A 20,491-nucleotide genomic window follows, 5' to 3' on the forward strand; every position below is an offset into this window, starting at 1 on the left:
ACACCCACAAAAGAAAAGAAAAGAAAGAAAGAAAATGAGCTCTCTGCACATTCACCTGTCCAAGAGAACAAGAGAAAGTATATGTGGACAATGAGCATATGACACTCTGTTGTGCATTTGAACTCTTTGCAAAACCCTTTCTTCAAATGCTATATTTTTCTCACCAAAAAGTCCAGTGACTTGGAATGAGAAACATTTCAGCTTTTCTTGTTTGGGAGATAGGCCTCTGTCCAAAGTAAACAATATGGTCTCTTCTATGATCATTCCGCCTTACACTTTTCTGTTAAACCCTGTGGATGGAGGGTCTCTAAATATGACCCCACCTTCCAGGAAAATGGTGTCTCATTGCTACTATTTCTTGAGCCTGAATCACAAGGTTTCTAGGAGCTGAGTCTGGCTGCAGCCACAGGGCTGGTCTCTTGGACAGGCAGGCAGAAAGAAGCTTGTCACACAGACAAGGCAGGTGACCCCAGTGACAAGCGTGCCTCAGGGTTACTGCCCCATGATGTTTCTGATGAGTTTATGTGCATAATACATCTTTGCATCAGAGATGCAAGTCAGATAGGAAACTGCCCTCGAGAAAGCTATGATCAGGAAATTTCTGTGCTTCTCTAAGGAACTTAGACTCACTGTTGAAATCTGTAATTTTCTTCTGGACCATGTACTTTCTTGAAAGGCTCGCTTTATTTTCCAGCAAATTCACTGAGCTACTAACCTCAACATAGAGCAGGTAAATGCAGCCTCCTTACCTTGGCATTCTAAGCCTCCACATAGGAAATGGTGGTGGCAGCTTCTTGTACAACTAGAGGGCCCAAGAGAGGATGAGAAAAAGCTGATCCAAGCAACACTGGACTCTCCTCTTGGGTTACTGTGTGCTTGCTTTTCTGTCTGTACCCTCATCCCCTTCCAAGTGTCTTCTATCTTCATAACCCAATAACCTGAGATAAGACTTTCCGACTTCTTAGGGTTTGCTAATGGAAAGGCGGTATAAAGTGTCTTCCTCCAGACTACAGTTGGTAAGCCTCACCCTTGGGCCACCTTCTGTACCTGTTTGCACAACCAGCCAACCAGCTATTGAAGCTCACAGGTATGTAGGCCAGATCCCACATAGGCACATGAGGTGCCACCTCTAGCCCAAACTGCAAAGTCTTGACTCAGGACAATGATTTGGCATGTGACAAGCTAGCTCACCTAGTATCCTTCACCCTAAAAGAAGATGCTGTGAGTTTTTCTGGTTCATTGACACACCATTCTATAATAGATCACAAGTAAATGTTCTCCATTAGAAGGGCATTGTGGCTACAGGCATTATTATAATAATCACTCTATTATCCAAAGTTTCCTATTTTTTTCAGGGAGATTTTAGGAGTAAAGAATGAACGTGTCTCCATCTTGGGGGTTAATGTCAATGATAATAGCTTCTGTTGTGCTGCTCTGAAACTCTTATGTTCTGTTCACTATGTCACAGTGCCACTGTGTCTAGCCACAACCACTGTTTTATAAAGAGAAATAAATTCCTTAATGAAGATACATTGAAATTCTTTCCTTCTGTGGAGGCACTGACCTCTGTGTCTGTGTGACAATTGCCTGAAAGATGCCCATACTATTCTCTCGGTTAACCTTTTCTCAAGCCAGCTCCACCCCCCCCCCAAATCTGGCCCCCACACTGACCATACCCAGAGATGCTGTCACGTGGCCCAATACCATAAGGAGCCCAACAGAATTCTTACTAGGCCATCTGGGTTTTAGCCCAAATTCAGCAGGCTCTAGCTCTGGGGACAATGCCAGGAGACACCTACACTTGCTGCCTGATGAGACTCTTCACAAGTGGTAGACTCTGTAGAGAGCACTGTCCAGCTTTCATGTGTGGTGGCCAGATCTAGACCCCAGTGCTTCTTAACTGCTATGTGATCTTGAGCAAACTGCTGTGGGTCTTCACCTGTCAGAGCTACACCACGTGGCTCCAAAAGGACCCTGAGGGTGTGGGATTCCCAACACACAGGCCTGTGCCCTGCAGGACCACGTCTTCTGGCTATTTCTGGATCCGTTTTGATATTGCGTGAGGATGGTGGTAGACCTCACATTTGTTCACATACTCTGTAGCCGAACTAGGTGCTTTCCCAGCAAGCATTTGGTAGAAGTGCATAGAATGGAGTGTATATTTGAGGTTCCTCTCTCCCAGCCCAGCTCTGGGGTCCATATCACCCATGGAAGACTTTGGTCACCTGGCTCCTGTAAGAAGACACCTTTCTAATGGAAGGAAGAATTGAGATAAAAACTCTGTGTAGGTGCTGCCTAGCAATAAGGTGGGATGGAAGGCTCATCTATAACTGAAAAAGGTTTTCCTGGAACAAGAAGAAAATTGCTGAGTTTGGGGCCAGGAAGTCATGTGACCAAGAGAAGCTGGTCCAGAGCAAGAGTGAGGCCCATACGTGTTAAAACCCCAAAAATCTCATTCTGAGACCAGGAGGAGTAGGAGTGCTTCCTCTCTGCTCTGGGCCAGCATGCATCCTTGTGACCCCAACCTCTGCAACCCATGCCATAAGTCACGACATGGAAGATTTATTTTGGCTCATAGTTTCAGAAGAAGTTTCAGTCCACAGCTGGCTAGATTGCATTGGGTCTGAGCTGAGGCAGGGTATTTTGGGTGTGTGTTGGGAAAGCTGTGATATAGACAACTATGAACATCAAGATAAACAGGAAACAGATGGAAATAGTAGGGGAAGGGAAAGATGCAACTTTCAGAGGTACACTCAACCTAGCTCCACCTCTCAAAGTTCCTTGCACTTCCCAAAATAACCCCTCCCAGCTGGAGACCAAGCACCCAACACAGGAACCTGTACGGTGTTCTCTAGTTTACATTTCCTTTTTTGACCACGGCAACTCATGGCAGCAGGAGCAGGAAGCTGGCTCATCACATTGTCATCCATACACAAGAAGTAGAGGGAGAGAGTAGGAGGTGAGGCGAGGATGTAAACCCTGAAAGCCTGCCCCTGTGACATAGTTCCTCCAGTAAGTATGGAACCTTCTTAAAGGTTCCATAACCTTCCAAAACTGCACCACCAGCTGGGGACCAAGTCTCCAATTACATAAGCCTATGAGGGATATTTCTAATTTAAACCACCATAGGGGGCATTTCATTTTCAAACCAAGAGAGGGATCTGTTGTGGTTAGTGCCTGATATCTACAACACTAAGATGAAAAGGGAATTGGTACCACGTGGTGCCATGATGTAGCTAGTACCATATGGTGTTCATATTCTTTTCCAAGGCTGTGTCATCCAGTATAACAGTGGGCTAGTTCTCAACACTGGCCTGTGGATATTTTTTTCATACTTTCTTTTCCTGTATTCCCTCCCACTTTCTTCAAGCCAGAAAGATTGATGTGTAGGAGCTGAGATAAAGTACTGTGCCTAAAATTAAGTTTATCTTCATTCTTACTTGTGTTTTAGCAATATAATATATTATAAGTTTTTTTTTTTTTAGAAAAGGACTATTGTTCCCAAATGACCTCTCCACCTCCCTGTTCTATTCTACAGTCTCACTAATACCTTGATTTTAGGAATCTGACTTCCAGACCAAGAAAATGAATTTGTGTTTTTGCAAGCCACTAAATTTGTGGTAATTGTTAGAGCATCCATAGGAAGCTAATGCAGTATTCCTTTAAAAGAGAAAAGACAATACTTTATAAGCTCAATACTTTATTATATAAGTCATCCTATTTCCCCTGTTTATTTCTCTTTGGTCTTTGTGGGTTTTCAGTAAAGTTCCATTTGAAAACCCCAGTCAGTATCGTGCAAGCCAAGGCAAACACAGAAGCAGAAGCCTGCTTGACACTCTTGGCCAGAGAAAAGAAACACCAGGGGCTTAGTGCAGTGTTGAGCATGGGCCTTTGAGCCAAGACAACTGGTGAACCCAGGTTCTGCAAACCACCAGCTCTATGGACTGAAACAAGTTGCTAATGTTCCTGTTGTTTTAAATGTTTTGTTACTGCAAGGTGCTGAAGGCTTGCTCCCCAGTGCAATGAATGGTACTGAAAGGTGGTAGAATCTTAAAGAGGTTGGAACCAATAAATGGATATTAGATACCTAAGCATCATGCCACTGGCTGGTGTGGGTTAGGGGTTTGGGAGATGGCTCATCTTGTAAAATATTTGGGAAAATAATCCATACTGCTACTACTACTGATGATGATGATGATGATGATGATGATGATGATAGCAACAAGAATAAATGAAAGAATGGGCTAGGTCTCTCTGACTGAGTCAGCTATCTTCAAAATAGCTGGTGCAAATAGAAAGAGATTCCTTTGTCATTATTGGGCTTCATCTTTTTTCATGTGATTTTTCTTCTACGCGTGCCATCCCACCTCCCATGCACTCCAGTCATTGTATATGCTATTTTATGGTATAGCACAAGGACCTTACTAGATGTGGCTGCCTCAGCTTGGAATTTCTTCCCTCCTAACCGCCAGCCACAACAAACTCTTCTTCATAATTTACTCAACTCTAGACAACACAAAAACAGACTAAGAACGTCCCCTGAAACCTAAATCTTCCCATCTACGACATTTCCTCATTTACTCCATAGTTAAGCTCTGACTATGTCTTCCTTGCTTAACATTTTTGTAACTTTGGGCAAGTTTCTTTCTTTCTTTCTTTCTTTCGTTTATTTTTGGGGGAGTTGGGGTTTTTGTTGTTTGTTTTTTGAGACAGGGTTTCTCTGTGTACCCCTGGCTGTCCTGGACTCTCTGTAGACCAGGCAGGTTCTGAACTCAAAAAGATCTGTCTGCCTCTGTCTCCCAAGTGCTGGGATTAAAGACTCTTTTAAAAAAAGATTTATTTAGTTATTACATATACTGTTCTGCCTACATGAACACCTGCACACCAAAATAGGGCACCAGGTCTCTTTATATATGGTTATGAGCCACTATGTGATTGCTAGGAATTGAACTCAGGACCTCTAGAATGGCAGATGGTGCTCTTAAACACTGAGCCATCCCTCCAAGTGTCTTAATTTTCCTGAGTCTGGGTCCTCCTCTGTCCAACTGCTCTCACTACAGTAGTTGTCCCTTTTGGTGGCTTGAGAAACTTCAAGGGCCGTGTGTGTGTGTGTGTGTGTGTGTGTGTGTGTGTGTGTGTGTGTGTGTGTGTGTGTAGAACTCCCACCCCATATGGAAGCATCATTGGTGCAGATGTGGAGCCCTTTTGCTCATCTTCCTGCGGCCACATTGCTCTGAGCCCAAACAACTCTTGCTGTGAGTCTAGGTGTGAAAGAGACTTAGAACCAGCGAGGTCCTGGAGGTTAGCACCTGCTTCCTGGAGAGAAGCCTCTGTCAGTCAGATTTGCAGGAGCCACCACAGTGAATGGTGCAGATGGTTAGACCAGTGTGACTGGTACCCCTGAGCCCCTGAATCCATTCACCTCTATTAACCTCTGGGGAAGACATAGGTAGGCAGGGAATCTGTTTCCTTTTCCTGATATGGACAGCAGGTCATTCTCCAAAACACCCCCAGAGGGCATCCCAGGGTCAGCTAATTCCACTTCCTCAGCCCCACACCTGACTCTTTAGACTGATTTAGGGTAGGGGCTTGGCTCAGAGGGACAACTCAAGGAGATGATCCTCAAAATTTTCCTGGCTGTTCCCTTCCTCAGCTTACTTACACTCTTTTCCTCCTCATGGCTGACTGTGTGTTGTCTCTCTGTTTCTGTTTTCCTTTGTGCTTTCAGATTCTGTGTCGTTCTGTCCTGATAGATAAACCTATCTTCATCAGCCCAGTGTCTTTTCTTTTGAAAAGAGATCTATCGTCTATGTGCCAAACCCCAGCCCTCAGGTGTCTCCAGAAAGGCAGAGTCTGGGAACCCAGAGGCCAAGCCACAGAAAGTGCTAATAAAGTGATATGGACCTTCCAGTTTCCCCAGCACTGCCAACTCCTTCATTTGGTTATTTTATGGATTTGCTTCTAACATATACCAAAAGAAATAATAACCTTTTCCTCCGGGGCAACTTCTTTCTGATCAATTGCATCTGAGGGTGAAATCAGGCTTTTTGGCCACTCCCCACCCTTGAAAAATCATTCAGCCAACATTGGTTAGTGGGTTAGGGTTAAAGTTCTTAGGGCTAGAGTTAGGATTAGGGTTAAGGGTTAACATTTGGGTTAGGGCCTAGGGTTAGGGTTCTTAGGTTTAAAATTAGGGTTAGGGTTAGGGTTCTTAAGGTTAGGGTTAGGGTTAGGGGTTAGGGTTTGGGTTCTTAGGGTTAGAGTTGGGGTTAGGCTTCTTAGAGTTAGAATTAGGGGTTAATATTAGGGTCAGGGTTAGAGTTCTTAGGTTTAGGGTTAGAGCTCTTAGGGTTAGGGCTCTTAGGGTTAGGGGTTAGGGTTAGGGGTTTGGGTTAGGGTTAGGGTTCTTAAGGTTAGAGTTAGGGCTAGCATTAGGGTTTAGGGTTAGGATTAAGGTTCTACAGTTAGAGGTAATGTTATGGTTAGGGTTTAGGGTTAGGGTTCTTAAGGTTAGGATTAGAGTTAGAGTTTATGATAGAAACTTCAGCTAGCAACTGTAAACAGCAATCATGGGGAAACATTTTTTCCTGGCTTTCTCTCCTGCTTGGTCTATGTGTAATGTTCAGCCATTTATCCATTCCTGGCCCACCTGCTTAGAGATATTGCCAACTCAGTGTAAGACTCCTCCTACATCAATAAACACAATCTTATAAATATAGCAACCTACCATTCTGATCTGTGTATGCACTCAGTTGATGTTCCCTCAGGTGACTGTAGGCTGTGTCATGTTCACATATGAGGCTAATTAGGACAAAGAGACAATAATATATAACAAGATTTTAAAGGTCCAGCACCAGTGTATTAATCACTTAAGTAGCAGAAACAATGGTTATAAAAACAAACACAGATATACCAAGAAATGTGGATCGGGGAGCCTCTAAGATCAAGAAGAGAAAGATGAAACTGTTTCTCCACAGAAAGTCTCCCAAGCCAATAAAAACTCAAGGAATACATAACAGAAAAATTTCCACAAAACAAAATTTGTGTAAGTCCATCATTTCCCAGAGAAACAACACTATGATTAGAGTACACTTAATAAAATCACATGGCATAGGCACACCACTGACAAGACACAGACATACCTTCAAATATGCCATGGTCCCTTAAGCAAGAACTACAATATTCTAACCCAAATCCAAATACAAGATATCACTTGCTAGCACTCATCCTGTGCACTCTCATTCTCTCCTTTGCTAATAGTAAACACTGAGGTGGCAAGGAGGGGTGTTCCACCAAGATTGGAGAGATTCACTTGAAGCCAGATAGTACAGATATTAGGCCTCCTTGAATTTGGCAATTGCCTTCCACAGATACAGCAAAAGCATGTTGACTTTGAGTAAAAACAAAAATGTTTGTACACAAAGCTTCCTGCTAGCAATGCTCTGCACAGATGATGCCCATAGAGCAAAGTTATTCAGAGGCCAGCACCTGGCTCCAGGGACTTGAAAGGACAGATGGGAACTCACAGGACACTGAATCTGGCCACAGGTTCCTACCTAGCCCTGGAGAGGACTCGCCACTCTGCCTCCTGCAGCTCACCATCCTCTTCTACCCACTAAGGACAGCAGCCCCTTGTTCACTATGCCCTGGTTTCTAAACCCATGCTCCCCTCACAGCTTCCTGCATCTGCACTCACTTATGCCTGCTCTGCCACAAAGCCAAGCCTGCATCCTGGCACCAAGAAGAGCCCTGCACCAGTTCTGCCTGGCGGGTCAGCGTGGAGGCTCTGAATGTCCAGTGAGGCCTGAGTGACAAGAACACCTCCATTAGGATAATGCTCTGAAAGGGCACAGCACCGTGGTTCCTGGCTGTGGCTCTCACCAGGGACCAGTTCTTTCCCAGACCTGCAGAGATACGCATTTACCCCTGGCATCCAATAGTCAGACACTGCTGTCATTCTCTCCACAGGTACTTCCTCCTCCTCCTCCTGAACAGTGTGGCTAGCATGCACTGCCCATTACACAGTGTGGAATGGAGTGATTCCCCTGTCCCACAGGTGGGAAGGATGACCAGATACTAACAGTTAAAGAGAAATTTTAGGACAAAAAAGGAGTTTTTTGTTCTGTGGCTTCACACTGAGGTCAGGTGAACTGTAGGTGCTTCTCACCTGTTAGTCACAGATACTTCAGACAACCATGAGAGAAAATCAGGAGCCAGACCACAAACAAGATAATAGGTCTTTCTCTCACCAGAAGGATAAATGATGGCTCCATTGCTTTAGGAGTTTTCTTCCTGGAATCCTTTCACAAATGAATAATAATAAAAAGTGTAATCTTCACTGCAAAATAAATATTCAAAGAAAAATGGAACAAGAAAAAAAAAAAGAAAGAAAAATGGAACAAGAAAGAATGCCTTTATGAGTACCATTCTTAGCCTGCACATCTTACTCAGTGGGTAGGTGAAAAGAAACACACAGCACTATTAGTTAAAGTTCTGTACATGAACAAAACTATTAGAATGAATCTATGTATGTAGAAAGTAGATTTATTAGAATGTCTCCTGGGGTGTGCTCCACCTAGTCCAACAATGGCTGTCTACCAATGGAAAACTGAAGAACAGAGTAGTTGTTCAGTCCATGAAGCTGGATGTCTCAGCTGGTCAGTATACAAAAGAATTTGAAAGAACTATGCTAGCATCAGGGAAATACAAATCAAAACAACTCTGATATTTCATCTTACACCTATCAGAATGACTAAGATAAAAAAAAAAAAAACTCAAATGACAGCACATGCTAGTGAGGATGTGGAGAAAGGGGAACACTCCTTCATTTCTGGTGGAAGTGCAAACTTATACAACCACTTTGGAAATCAATCTGGTGCTTTCTCAGAAAATTGGGAATAGTTCTACCTCAAGACCCAGCTATACCACTCCTGGGCATATACTCGAAAGATGCTCCAATATACAACAAGGACATTTGCTCAACTATGTTCATACAGCTCTATTCGTAATTGTCAGAATCTGGAAACAACCCAGATATCCCTCAACAGAAGACTGGATAAAGGAACTGTATTGAATACTATTCAACTACCAAAACAAGGAAATCTTGAAATTTGTAGGCAAATGGATGGAACTAGAAACGCTCATCCTGAGTGAGGTTACACAGATCCAGAAAGATATCCATAGTATATACTCACTTGTAAGTGTATATTAGCCCAACATAGATGTCCTCTAAGAGACTCCACCCAGCAGGGCATCGGGACAGATACTGGAACTTGCAGCTGGACTCTGGGTGAAGTGCTGCAAGTTGTATGGAAGAGTTGGGGGATAATAGAATGGAGGTGGGGCAGGGGTTGTCAGGAGTTCCACAAGGAGACTATTGAGGTTGAGGGATCTGGACCCGGGGTTGGGGTGGGGGCTGCACAAACTGATGCACCAACCAAGGACATTGCAAGCAGAGAACCTAGACCCCCTGTTCAGATATAGGCAATGGACAGCTCAGGGTTAGGGTTTTGCTAATGGAGTTGATACCTGGGCAGAGCTGGAGGAAGGTAGGTGTGGCAATGGTTCTTGGGCTTGGGGAAAGAAGGATCTTGGGAAGGAGAAGCAGATAGGTACCAGATGAGAAGGAGGAGAATTGCCATAGGATAGGAAAGAGCCATGTGGGTCCAGATGAGGAACTCTGAAGTTCTACAATGAAAGAGATGGCCCGGATGAACAACCTTAGCAAGTATTTTGAAATTATGGATGGGCGATAGGCCAAACAGAAATTATTAGAAGCAGATGGCATGGGATGGAGTCTGGGATATAATGGAAGGTAGCTTAAGAGTTACCCTGCCAAGCCCCATGTGATAAGGCTATTCTAAAATATATCATGTGTGTTTTTATTGATTATGAAAGTGGGTTAAATAATACTGCTGTAATAAATTATAAGCCTAATAAAAACAGGTACTAGATTATACCATTAAATTAAAGGCAAAAAACAAGATGGCTACATTGTGGGGCATTCACCAAAGATGACTGCTTGGACGTGGGTTAAAGCCAACAGAAAGTTTTTATTAGCTGTCTGGAGACTACACTGGGTGTGCAGGATCCCAGTAAAGCACCCACTATTTCTAATGATAAATTTTTAAGCACAAAACTCATGTTCTGGGTTTACATACTTCAGTTAACAAGAACAGTTTGCCAGAAGCAGAACTACAGAAGCCAAAAGGCAAGGTTAGTACATTTAGAGACACTCCAAGAACTATGGAATTTATAGATTAGGCCTTTTGTTTTAGTTTTGGCAGGTGTTGCTATCTATGTTCCGAGTTTTACAGCCTGGATGGTATTTCCATTATGGAGTCAGTTGACTAAAGTCTTGGGGCCTACTAAATCTGGGTCCCAGTTAAGATCCCCACTGGCCTTAGTGAATTAGTCGAATCATGAACTCATCCTGTTTTGGTGTAAGATACAGGACCTCACAGTTAATCCAATTAGAATAAAAATTAAAGGCCCATCCATGCTAATAGCTGAGTTGTAACCCAGGGGACCAAAAGAACAGGGACTGGTATCAGATATCTGATATATGTCTTTGTCTCATTTTCCTTTTCAGTTTTTTTCTCAACCATGTCATTAAAAAAATTACTCCTGATCAATTAGCATAGAAACAAGAGAGGTTTTTTCCCCCAAAACCAGACATAGTTTTCTTTATCTTAGGAGAAGTAAGTCTTTCCAGTTTTGTAGGATAATTTCTGTAAGGGAATCTAACTGTTGTTTTAATACCTCTAGGTCAAGACCAACCTGTATATATAGTTTGGAAAGTATCAAAGGAGGCATAGTCAAACCACTAATTCATGCCCAGCAAGTAGCACCAGGGGCCTGCGAGTATTGCTATCCAGATGAATTAGCCTATAAGGCAGACTAGCAGGCATCAAAATAAGAGAAAGTGCCTAACTTAAAAATCTTGGATATTAGACAAATCTTACCCCTTATAAGTCCTCTAACATTAAATTGGGCTGCCTCCAGTCACAATGAATTTTGTCAGTCAATCAAATGCCTGACAGTCTTGTCAGTTGTTATGCCTGTGTAATACAGAGGCCAGGTGTCTAAGCATAACCAGCAATAACCAAAAATCCTGGCCTGAGTTTTGGGTGAAAATGATTAACTTTTTCCACAGGGTCCCTTCCTGTGGCATAGAGTCTGATTCTCAAACGTTTTGGGTTTTGTTTATTTGTTTGTTTCTTTCTTTCTTTCTTTCTTTTTTTTCCTGTTTCCCAAAGGTCAGATTTCTTTTTTCTTTGTTTTTTGTTTTTTTTTTTTGGGGGGGGGGGGATTGCATCCAATTCTGATTTTGGAATTGAGGTATAGGGCCTTTTGATCGCCTTGTTTATTTTATCTGATTTATAACCTACCATTCCCATCTTGTTTGCATCAGTGTAGAATGTTGGTCCTGCTGGAATCCAGTTAGTTCTTTTTATAAGCTGTATACATTTGCTTTGGGGGTATATGCTATTAATTTTTCCTGCGTAGTTACTACAAGTTGTTTGCCAGTCTTCATTGATTACCCACAGTGACATAATCTCGGCATTAAAAAGAAGCACTACAATTTCACCTGGATCTGTTTCTGACAGTTGACGCAGCCTTTTTAAAAATTTAATTAATTTATTCAGATTACATCTCAATTGTTATCCCATCTCTTGCATCTTCCATTTCCTCCCTCCCTCCCACTTTCACCCTATTTCTCTCCCCTATGTCTGTAACCGAGGGTGACCTCCTCCCCCACTATATGGTCATAGGCTATCAAGTCTCATCTTGGTAGCCTGCTTATCCTTTCTCTGAATGTCACCAGGCCTCCCCATGATGGGGAAGTGGTCAAATATGGGGCACCAGAGTTCGTGTCAGAGTTGACACAGTCTTATTCTACCTTTTATAATTAATTCAGAAGGTTTTTCTATGTATGTCTTCAATTTTTTACTTTATGTAAGTGCTAAGAAAATCAATTCCATAATTTTATCTTCCCTTTGCATAATGAGCCCAGTAGGAGAGTGAGTTGAAGGCAAAATAACCAAAATACAATCAGGTTTAGGATCAATTCTATCCACATATGTATCTTGTAGTCTTTGTTCTACCATAATTAACTCTTTCTGCTTCAGTCCAAGTTGGACACCTTGGACTGTTTAAATCTGAACCTCCTTGTACTTTTTGAAGCAAATCACTTAACTCATAAGTAGCTAATCCAATTGTAGGCCTCAGATAGTTAATATCTCCCATTAATTTTTGAAAATCATTAACATTTTGCAACTGGTCTCTATGGATCTGTACCTTTTGTGGTCAAATTTTTTGTTGAGTTATTTTATAGCCCAAATAGGTAATTGAACCTCCTCTTTATATTTTTTTTCTGGAGCATCTGTAATCCCCAGCATGGCAGAATTCTTTGTGTTTCCTTAAACATTTTCTCTAAAGTATCTGTGTCAGAATCAACCAACAAAATATCATCTATGTAATGGTAAATGATAGATTGAGGAAATTGCCTAAGAATTATTTCTAATAGTTTTTGCACAAAATATTGAGCATTCCCTGTGGAAGTGCCTTCCAATGGTGTTTCCTTATCGAACCACTATTATTTATAGTAGATACTGAGAAGGTGAACCTTTCCCTGCTCTGCTCATGCAAGGGCATTGTGGAAAGACAATCTTTTAGGTCAATTACTATTATAGGCCATGACCTAGGTAAAAAAGGAATTCCAGATTGTAAAGGACCCATTGGTTGGATTACTATGTTCACTGCACTTGAATCCATTACCAGCCTCCATTTCCCTAATTTCTTTTTTTACAACAAATACAGGGGAATTCCATGGGCTGGTAGACTCTTCTATACGTTGCATCATCAGCTGCTTTTGTACTAGTTGATCAAGTGCCTACAATTTTTTCTTTTCTTATGGGACACTGCTCTTTCCACACAGGTCTGTTTGATAATCATTTTAGGGGCAAGGCTGTTGGTATGTCAGCAATGGCCACCTTTATAAACTTGGAAACTTAATACCTGTGAAGTTCTGTGTTTGGACAATGGCACAGATTGTGATTGCCCTTGATTACACATATCAATACCTTCCCCAGGAGCATCTACCATTTCACCCTTAATTTCATCATTGTCTGCCTCTGTGATTGCAGGAATATTTACTTTGAGTACCCCATTGTTGTAAAAGACCCCTCCCACATAAATTTACAGGTACGTCAGCTACATAGGCTCTCAACTTCCCGATTTGCCCCTCTGGTCCCACACATTTAATCCATCATACACTTTGTCTTATTTGAGATAAGTTACCAATTCCTGTAAACTGTGTATAAACCCTCTGAAGCAGCCAATTTGGATTCCAAGACTCTTTGGAAGACCTCTGCTTCTGTATCCACTAAATCTTCTATTTCAACACCATTTCATTTGTACAATTAATTTGGGTCTCTGATCATTGAACGTTGTTTTCCAGAACACGTGTTTTCTACTACTTCCAAATTCACCTGTTCTTTCTACTGATGTGGCTTTGCCCTTAATGTAAGGAAACAGTAACAGCTGAGCAATTCTGTCCCCTGCATTAATTTGCACCTCCTTTTTTACATATGCCATGATTTTAATTTCTTCCTTATAATCCCCATCTATAATACCTGGGTACACAATAAAGCCTTGAGAAGCTACTCCACTTTTTCCAAAGATTATTCCTACTATCCTGAAGGTAAAGGACCATGAACATCAGTGGTTATTTTGTAACATTCAACCCTTGGAGACAGTGTGAGAGATGTAACTGAGGCCAGATCCAAAGCCGCCCTGCCTTCAGTAGCATGCATTAAATCATCAATACCTAGGTTTTGTCTTCCTGCCAGCTTGCTACTTCCTGGCTGACCAGAGAAAGGTGGCTTGTATTTTTTGCTGCGGGGCCTTGAACTGGCAAGCCCCTCTTTTCATTTCCTGATGGCAAGAGATTACCTTGTATGTCTTTCTTGGATTGGCAATCCCTAGATCAATGTTCTCCCTTCCCACAGTGGCTACAATACCCTGGAAGTCTTATCATACCATCACAGCCAGAGCCTCCTTGTTCTCTCCTACAAGGACTGTTTTCTCCAGAGCTAATGTTCCTGTTAGTTTGGGTCTGGAGCCTTTAACGTTATAATTTCTTTAAAAATAGCCAAATTTACCACAATTAAGGCACTGATGTTTTGATATCTGAGACCTCTAGTTACAGCTTGTCCTATGATATTGGCTTGATGCTCCTGAGAGCCAGTATTAGCTGTCTCTCTTATCCATTCATCTAATGGGCTCCTCGTGCTTTTACTGGTCTAATCGCTCTCTTACACTCAGTATTTGCATTCTCATATGCTATGATCTGTGTCAACGCCTGTCTCCAGGACTTTTCCAGGGCCTTGAATTACCTTAGTAAATGAAGGTGGTTATTTTACCAGGTTCCTCAACCATGTTCCAAGATATTTTTTAAAAAGATTTATTTATTACATATACCATGTTCTACCTATATGTATGCCAACATACCAGAAGAGGGCGCCAGATCTCATTATTGGTGGTTATGAGCCACAATGCAGTTGCTATGGGTTGAATTTAGGACCTCTGGAAGAGCAGAGACCACTGTGCCATCTCTCCAGCCCCATGTTCCAAGATCTTAAGGGTGCAACATGATATTGTTCAATTACTACATATTCAGATTGGATTTGTTCTCGTAAGTCAGCATAGTGCCCTTCACCAAGCAACTGATGTTGAGCAACATTTGTCCCCCTTGTTATAGTTTGCTCTATTGTTGTGGCTTTGTTTCTCCACCATGATAACCACTGTAACTGCTGACCAGCTTCTAACACAGCTGACACCAATCCCTTCCAATCTTGGAGAATAAGTCTATGCTGAGTAGTCAAATTACTTAGCATTTGTTTAACAAAAGATGAATGCATTCTATACCGTAAAATAAATTCTTTAAAATGCTCTTAATCCAGCATATCTACTGGACGCCATGCCATCTCACCATGAGCCCCACCACCATCATTAGCAGGGATATGTTGCACAAAGACTGGGAAAGCTGATGGTGTCTGTGTAGCCCTAGAGAATTCCTCTAGTGGCACACTTGGTTTCAAAGCCCTTTTGGCCTGTCCAGCTTTCCATTCTACTAAAACCCTTTTGGCCTGCCTGGATTCCCATTCTTCTCCACCCCCTTCCACATGCAGGTGCTCTGAATACCTGGCACATGGAACAGGGTGGGGTGGCAGGAGCAGAGAACTCATTTTTAGTTACCACCAGATCTGAACACTTTTTCCCCTCCCTTTATCAGAGGTGCTATTTGCTTCCCAATTGCTTCCATCTGTACCTGTAGACTGTTTTGTTGTATTGCCAACTCTGAAATCTTTTCCAGAACTATAGAATTTAGTGACACATCTGGTTTTTTATCTCATCAGTCATTTTCCAATCTTTTTTTAAAAAACAGAATACAGGAAGAAGACAAAGCAAAAACAGAAAACTCTCTCTGGGTACAAGGCAGGAGAAAACCCTGCATTAGAAGCTGTCATTTTGCTAACACCCTGAAACAGTATCTTTATACCTTCAAAACCTGTAATGTCCTCTACAGCTTTAGAAGTTAAGTTACCCATTATGCCCAAGCCACGTCTGGGTGTCACCTGTATGCTTTGAACTTTTTCAAACCTACTTTATTTGGGGTTATTTCATACTTATACCTCCCTTCCAACCCACCTACCCTAGAGAGAAGAGAAAAGAGGTTAACGGGAAGAGGAGGAGTAGCCCTTTTTAGACTCAGTTCCTTGCAGCAATTCCACTCTTCATTGTCAGAATTCCAGCAGATTCATTAAACAGCAAACCAGCCATTCAGCAAAGGTAACTGCAACTGCAGCAGGTGGAATTGGTAACTTGAAGTGTTCTCTGGAGTTTTTCTAAGTTGTATCACATTCAGAAGGTTTACTCAGACTTAGGACTACTATATCCTTTCTAATTGTTCTGCAAAGGGTGTTAGAGATTGCTCTGATGTATTCTGATGCTAATTGCTGGCTCACAAGATCCTGTTAATGACCTGAACTTTGCCTCCCTGATTGGCTGAGTAAATACGCCTGGGCAGAAGGGGTGGAGTGAAGGTTCCTTGGGCTTTGGAAGGGAGAGAATCTTGGGAGAAGAGACTGGATGGAGGAAGAGGAAGGAGGAAAATCGCCATGGGAGAGGAATAGAGCCACATAGCCCAGAGAAGGGATGCTGAAGTTCCACATGGAAAGAGATGCAGAACATTAGCAGTTATCTGGGGATTCTGGATGGGAGGTAAATCAAATAGAAATTATTAGAAGCATATGGCATAGGATGGAGATTGGGAGTTATTGGAGGATAGCTTAGGAAGTACTATCTGCCTTGCCCCAGGAAAAGGCTTGTTCTAAAATACATCAGGTGTCTGTGTTTTCATTGATTGCTAGTGGGTTAGAAAATACTGCCATAATAATAAATAGCCTAATAATAACATTTATTAGGCCATACTTCTAAATTAACCACAACAGGAGGGACAGAGGTGCATTGTTTCTTCCCTCATCCTTTATGCCCACATGGTTTGTATCCAGAATGACAGAATAACAAATAAAATGTCTTCACATTGCATTCACATAGTTTAACTTTTGGTTCCTAGTAGAGATGTGGTACAGATACTAAGATTTCTCCAGAACAATCATCTTGATTCTCTTAAATTTTCCCTCTTACTAAAATTTGGTGAGTCACTACAAGTACATGAGTAACACTAACTTTACTGTGGATACATGCTTAATAGAAGATTTTGGATATATACTTACAATCTATTAAACATGCAGGCCCTTTGTGACACCTGAGCGGTAATTAAATATATTGTCAAATCTACAGCATAGCTCTCATGGGGCTATGATTCAAATGATGATATCTGTTAAGGCATTGTTTCCTTGTCTTCTTTCATAAAGGAATGCTTTTCTTTCTTTTTCTTTTCTTTTCTTTCTTTCTTTTTTTAAATACTAATGCTTTATTTAACAGTTCCAGGTCATTCCATGGGTTAAGTGGTGGATATCCAGGACCCAGCATCAGGGTCAGGGCAACCTCTGAGCCTCTCTTTCTGACTCCAGTAGGGTGAGCACATCACCCTCTCGAATGGGACCTTTGACATTTCAGATGATAGAGCGACTGGTGTCATCCATAAATTCCACACGCACCTGCGTGCACTGTCCCTGTGACTGGTCCTGCCCAGCACTTTGGTTACTCTAGCCAGCTTTATGGGCTGCACGTGACTCATGTCCATGATGGCAGCAATCTGGCAGAGAGAGGGCGAGGAATGCTTTTCAATCACAAGTCAGTTACCCAACTTTAAGGTACATGGTTTTGTGAGAATTCATGGGTCATAAATGCACTTACATCTGTTCTTATTTACACTGTCGTTTTTTCTTAAAACATCTAGGGCATCTTAAAATGTCTGCAGGGACAAACTTGTATCAGCTTTCACATGAATTACCGTCCATGTCTTCTAGAACTTTGACAATGTTCTTTCAATATTATGGTCTTCCCAATTATAATATCAGAAAATATTCTGATTTTCTGGTTCTAAAATATAGTACCAGACAATGTATATATGATATATTATGTGAAATTTAAATTGCTATATTCAGTGAACCTTAGAACTATGCTTGATTTACTCACCACATTCTTCCTCTTTCTCAATCAAATTTACAGAAGAGCATCAATTATTCCCTCATTTTAAAAAGCAAGGAAAATTACTCGCAGTCTTACCTACAGCATAAGGTCACCACGGCTTTCCAGCATGACATCTTTGTAGAGATCTTTTGGGAAGGATTTAGCAAAGGCGCATTCATCTCCAGTGAAGTGCACATGCACATAGATCATTGCACCCTAAAATAACCCACACGTGTGCACAACAGGAAGGTTGCTACTGGAAGTATTGTAAATGTATACTTCATTGACTATACTCATATAATTACTTATTCCATAATATGGATCTTATAAAGTAATTGCCAAGTCGTTTTAGAGGGAAACTGAAAAGGACGTTAATCCCTGTTATTCCGGTGTCCTTTCCCTAAGATATAGCCTTGCAAGAGGAATTCCTTATTAATGAACATAGAGAGATAAGAAAAAATATCAACAGTAGAGAGTACATATTAAAGAAATAATTTGAATAATTACTAACAATAAAAAGATGGGCAAGTTGAGTGTATTTTTTCATGCCTTTAATCCCAGCACTCAGAAGGCAGAGACAGGTATATTTCATTGAGTTGCATGCTACCCTGGTCTGTGCAATGAGTTCCAGGACAACCAGAGGTACATATTAAGACCCTGTATCTCTTGAAAAAAATTAATCAAGAAAACAAAAAACTCAGAAAGAACTCAGAACACTTAACTGAAGAAGTTCCTACAAAGAACTCTTCATTCACTCCAGTTCTGTATTCATCTTACAGAAATGAGAAGTGCCCCAGTTTACACTGTAACATTAATAAGATCTTACTAAAAAAGAAAACATGTTTAAACATTTGTAAATGGACAGATGAAAATATTAGCAATGTTAATGTTGGTCATATATAAGCAATGTAAGGCAAGAAATACGCCTCAGCAGTTAAGAGACCTTGCTGATCTTGCAGAGAAGGTCATCTTGCTAGATGCTTGTTGAAGGATTCACTGGATTTCTATCTCTCTGTAAATGGACTCTCCAAATTGCTTATTTTCATTGTTGAAACAATTGTCTTTATTTTTGTTTTTGCTTTTTTGAGACAGGGTTTCTCTGTGTAGCCCTGGCTGTCCTGGACTCCCTTTGTAGACTAGGCTGGCCTCAAGCTCACAGAGATTTGCTTGTCTCTGTCTCCGAAGTTCTGGGATTAAAGGTGTGTGCCATGATGCTCAGCTGACAGTTGATTTAATGTGAGCAAAGATAACAAAAGATGAAGCCAGTCATATTATATTAGGCAAATCTTCATAATTTGATATACACTTTTCATTTTTTAAAAAATCATAACCATGGCTGTCTTAGGACTCACTATGTGGACCAAGCTGGCCTGCCACCATCTCCCAGGTGCTGAGATTACAGGGATACACTACTAAGCCCAGCTGAGATGTTTTTCAAAATTACCTACCTTTGAATCAAATTTAGAAAGGAACCATCATTGTTTTGATGAAAAGTAATACTTATTGAAATCCTAAAATAATTTAAACTGGAAAATATTTTCATATGTTCTCAATAATTTGCTTTACTAATTTTATCAATTAAAAATATTTTGGTTGTGCTTGTGTGTATGTATACACCTGTGCCATGGTGTTCATGTGGCAGTGAGAGAACAACTTATTGCCATCTATTATCCCCTATACAAGTTCTGGACATAAAACCCAGGGAAGCATTTGGATCCAGTGATCTCATTGGCCCTTATTTGGGTTTAAAGAGTATTTATGTGTGCGCTGGAGTGTGAGTGTGCATATGTCACAGCCCAAGTGTAGAAATTAGACAAAAACTTGTAAGAGTAATAGGTCTCCCAAAGATTGAACTCAAGTCATCAGGCCCAGCAGTGACCAACTTTACCCTCTGACACAATTCTCCAGCATCCATTTGTGATTAAGAAAGTATAACAGCAATTCTCTACTACTACAAATAAACTAATACATTCCAAAAAATATATCAGTATATCATTCTCATTTTACAAGAAGGATTTATTATCCAAATTGTCATATTTCCACCATCCTTAGATGATAATATATTTACAATCTGAAAAAAGACAATATTTTACTAATATAATGTTTCTATTACTCTTATTTGAGCAACAGTGAGATGGGTCAGTGGGAAATGTCTGTGGTGTGCATTTCTGGTAACCTGACTTTGATCATTGTATAAAGATGGCCAAATTAGACCCCACAAAATTGTCTTTCAGTCTACACATATGTCATAGCCCCAAAATCCATATTTACAACACACATACACACATACCTGCCCCAGAGATTTTTCAAAAATAAACCCCATCTGTGGTTACATTATTTAGCATCTCTAGATAATCCCCTTAGAAGGCATACTTTAATATGATGTGCCAAATAGTAACTAATAGGAACATGAAGAAGCATGGAACATTAAATATTATATATATATATATATATATATATATATATATACACACACACACATACATACCAATCAAGTTATGTTATGAGATGTAGAGTTGATTGATTATCCTACTTCATTATATATCTACCAGATAGATAAAAATAATGCTTTGGATACACATATGAGATATTTAAGCATTTTAATATTAACATTGTTAAAATGTATTGACAAAATAGGACACATTGGGGGTACAGCTTCAACTCTTGGACTTGTCCTCGGGAGGCTGACACATGAGAATCAAAAATTTAAATGTAACCTTGACTAACTACTGATGTCCAAGCTGGCTGGATATCAAGCATCAACATCTTAAGGGAATTTGTGAAATTATGAAAAACAAAAACAGAAACAACCACCAACCACCCTTTT

General features: G+C 40.9%; 1 pseudogene; it reads right to left on the bottom strand.

The window, feature by feature from the left end:
- Positions 1-17,066: 17,066 nt before the first annotated feature.
- LOC127189920 (40S ribosomal protein S28-like) lies at positions 17,067-17,275 on the bottom strand (annotated as a pseudogene).
- Between the last annotated feature and the right edge of the window lie 3,216 nt (positions 17,276-20,491).

This window comes from Acomys russatus, chromosome 5, assembly GCF_903995435.1.
Source record: "Acomys russatus chromosome 5, mAcoRus1.1, whole genome shotgun sequence".
Classification (NCBI taxonomy): Eukaryota; Metazoa; Chordata; class Mammalia; order Rodentia; family Muridae; genus Acomys; species Acomys russatus.